The sequence below is a fragment of the Chiloscyllium plagiosum genome, unplaced genomic scaffold, assembly GCF_004010195.1.
Source record: "Chiloscyllium plagiosum isolate BGI_BamShark_2017 unplaced genomic scaffold, ASM401019v2 scaf_2492, whole genome shotgun sequence".
Classification (NCBI taxonomy): domain Eukaryota; kingdom Metazoa; phylum Chordata; class Chondrichthyes; order Orectolobiformes; family Hemiscylliidae; genus Chiloscyllium; species Chiloscyllium plagiosum.
Window position 1 is genome coordinate 31,993 of NW_025215342.1, and position 3,984 is coordinate 35,976.

Consider the following 3,984-nt stretch of genomic DNA (forward strand, 5'->3'; position numbering starts at 1 on the left):
CTCTCTTTCTCTCTCTCTCACACACACGCACAGAGGCCTAGCTGCGCATGCCCAGGCCTTGGCTAGCCTGGTGCCAAGGGAGATGTGCCACCATCTTTGCTGTTTCCATTTGACCCGCCAAGCCACACCCTCCTCAAACAGCACCCACGGGTGCTTCCCACCAAGCCTCAAGGCTGTCACCCGAGACCTTTGCGGGGTGTCTCACTCACAAACTCAAACTCCCTGCTGCTGAACAGGTTGGCCCCAGGGCCCTTGGCCGGTGATGTAGCCCGTACTTGGCCTCGGGTGCGTTGGTGATACCCTTCCCCCCCTCCCAGGGAACAGATTGAAAATGAACCAGAGGAGGCCACTGGGTGTACGCGTGAGGCAGGAGCAGGGAACTCAATCTCTGTCTCCCCCCCACCTCCTCCTCAAGATGGGCCAATCTCAATCACCACACGTTGCTATAGCAACAAACTAGGTCGCTCAGATGCCTTAACTCCCGACTTTCTGAGGGACGATGGAGAGAGAGGCCCTCACTGTAAAGACCCTCACTGTGACACAAATTCTGGCTCGATGCTCAAAGAGGAGATTTCGAAAGCGGGTCCATTCTCCTTCTCTACAATTCAGAGTACTGTCGCAGTCTAATAGAGGATCGTGAAGGCCTCTCTCTCTGTCTCTGTCTCTGTCTCCCTCTCTCTCTCTTACTGTTTGACCAAACTGAGCAGAGCGTCTCTCAGAGTGATTCGGTCGCTGCCGTTTGCACGCTGCTCCAGGCGAGAGGATTGAGCGGGTTTGGACGGTTGACTCCGGGATGTTTCTCTCCGGGTCTGCTCACCGTCACAGAGCCTGAAAGAAACAGAAGGTGAAGTGTCAGTCATTGAGGCCTTGGAATTCCTGAAACAAACAATTCCCCCCCCATTTCGGCAAAGTTCTGAGAGCCCAGATTTCGGGGCGGGGACCGAACTGGGGCAGATGTGGGGGAGGGTGCGAGCGCAATATGAAGGCTTGCACCATCTAAGACAGAGATAGAGTCATACGGTCCTACAGCACTGTTGGCTCAGTGGTTAGCACTGCTGCCTCCCAGCGCCAGGGGCCCGGGTTCAATCCCGGCCTCGGGCGACTGTCTGTGTGGAGTTTGCACATTCTCCCCGGGTCTGCGTGGCTTTCCCTCCGGTTTCCTCCCACAATCCGGTGAATTGGCCATGCTCAATTGCCCCATAGTGTTAGGTGCGTTAGTCAGGGGTAAATGTAGGGAATGGGTCTGGGTGGGTTACTCTTCAGAGGGCTGGTGTGGACTTGTTGGGCCGAATGGCCTGTTTTCACTCTGTAGGGGACCTAAGCTAATCTAAAACGCACGGAGACAGGCCCTTTGGCCCAACTGGTCCATGCCGACCACAATGTCCGTCCACACTAACCCCATTTCCCTGCACTTGGCCCATACCCTTCTGTTTCCTATCCAAGTATTTATGTTGTTAATGTACCCACCTTAACCACTTCCCCTGGCCATTCCATCTGCGTACCACCCTCTGGGTAAAAACGTTGCCCCCTCAGGCTCCCTTTTATTCTTTCCCCCCTCACCTTAAACTGATGCCCTCTAGTCCTCGCTTCCCCAACCCTGGGAGGAATTTCATCTCTTGGAGCGCAGTCCATCTACGGAATTCCGAATCACAGCTGTCGAGGCTGACGTATATTCAAGGCTGAGCTAGGCAGGTTTTTAATCAATCAAAAGGAATCAAAGGTTCTGGGGAAAAGGTGGGAAAATATAGACGAGGATTACCAGCCCAGCCGCGACCTCACTGAGTGCTGGACGGATTACTTCTGCTGGTATCTGACGGTCTTATGGGGAACGAGTTGAAAACCAGCAAGACTTGGAAACAAAGGCACAAGCTGAGATGGTCCTCCATTTTGGAGAACCCAGTTCAAGTCAGACAAGTACAAAGGCCCAACAACGTCTCTCCTTCTTCAGGCAGCTGAGGTAATTTGGCATGACGGTGAATACCCTTTACCAACTTTTATAGGTGTGCCATTGACAGCATTCTGTCTGGATGTATCACTACCTGGTTCACAAACTCTGAACATTCGCCTGTCCCTGTGTTTTTGTTTTTGCCGCTGTTTACCCATTATTTACTGATCTATGTTACTTAACTCTGTGACCTGTCTGTATTGCTCACAAGGCAAGGCTTTTCACTGTGTCTCGGTTCACGTGACAATAAAATCAATTCAATTCAATATTGACGGTCTGTTTACAGTGTGTTTGTGGTGTATTGATGGTGTGTTTGTGGACTCTGTGACCTGTCTGTATTGCTCACAAGGCAAGGCTTTTCACTGTGTCTCGGTTCACGTGACAATAAAATCAAATCAATTCAAGTCTGTGTCCACCCATCTTGTCTCCTGGGTGACCAACCAGACATCCTGGCACTCATTCTCAAAGATGACAGACTTAACAAACAATCCAGGTCTTTTTCAATATATCACTTCAGTTACATCACACTTTAAACTTTTGCAATAAATTCTGTTTCTTACGATCTTATTCTCCACAACCACCTGATGGAGGAGCAGTGCTCTGAAAGCTAGAGCTTCCAAATATTGGACTATAACCTGGAGTTGTGTGATTTTTCACTTTGTCCACTCCTAGGTCAACACTGGCCCCTCCAAATCCTGATATTGAGTAATTCAGACTCAGAAAGATGTACAGCATGGAAACAGACCCTTCGGTCCAACCCATCCATGCCGACCAGATATCCCAACCCAATCTAGTCCCACCTGCCAGCACCCGGCCCACATCCAATCACACAACACCAGGTTATAGTCCAACAGGTTTATTTGGAAGCATTAGCTTTCAGAGCGCTGCTCCTACATCAGATAAATGTTGCAATTGTACCAGCCTCCACCACTTCCTCTGGCAGCTCATTCCATACACGCACCACCCTCTATGTGAAAAAGTTGCCCCTTAAGCCCCTGTTATATCTTTCCCCTCTCACCCTAAACCTATACCCTCTAGTTCTGGACTCCCTGTCCCCAGGGAAAAGACTTTGCCCATTTATCCTATCCATGCCCCTCGTGATGTTATCAACCTCTATAAGGTCACCCCTCAGCCTCCGACGCTCCAGGGAAAACAGCCCCAGCCTGTTCAGCCTCTCCCTGTAGCTTAAGCCCTCCAACCCTGGCAACATCCTTGTAAATCTTTTCTGAACCTTTTCAAGTTTCACAGCATCCTTCCTCAAGCAGGGATTTCAGAATTGAACGCAGTATTCCAAAAGTGGCCGAATCAGGAGGTCACATGATCAACGCCTGATCCATCACGCACTGAGGGAGTGCTGCACTGTTCGGTGTGCTATGTCTGGGAGGAGACATTAAGTTGAAGCCCTGTCTACTGTCTCACATGCTGCTAAAAGATCACACAATGCTCATTAAAGAAGACCTGGGGAGTTAACCAGAAATCCCCCTTGACAATATCTTTTGGGACCTTACTGTGAGGAAATTGGCTGCTGTATTTCCTGTCTTACAGGAGTGACTAAAATATTTTAAAAAATCAACTCTTTATTTGGTTCCAAATTCCTTTGGGAAATCCGAAAACTATGGAAAGCTGCTGTCAGTATGAGACAATGCCAGGTTGGAGTCCAACAGGTTTATTTGGAAGCACTAGCTTTCGGAAAGCTAGTGCTTCCAAATAAACCTGTTGGACTATAATTTTTAACTTTGTCCATCCCAGTCCAACACTGACTCCTCCACATCAGGTCAATGTAAGAGTTTGTCCCTTTGTTCTCTCCTGTTGTTTGTGAGTTTGCTATTCGGAGTGCGGAAAGGTAATCGAGTGTGACCACATCGTCGTTGATCAGCACAGACTTTCCTGTTTGTGAGTGGCCTACTCACTCCCTGTGACCAGAATGTGTGCGATTGATGGTGATTTAGATCAAATGCTTGGCTGGCTGGTGATTACTCAAGGCTGAACAATCGATTGGCGTTTTGTGGCAGCAGAATGTGCGTCCAGCCGGTCTGCGT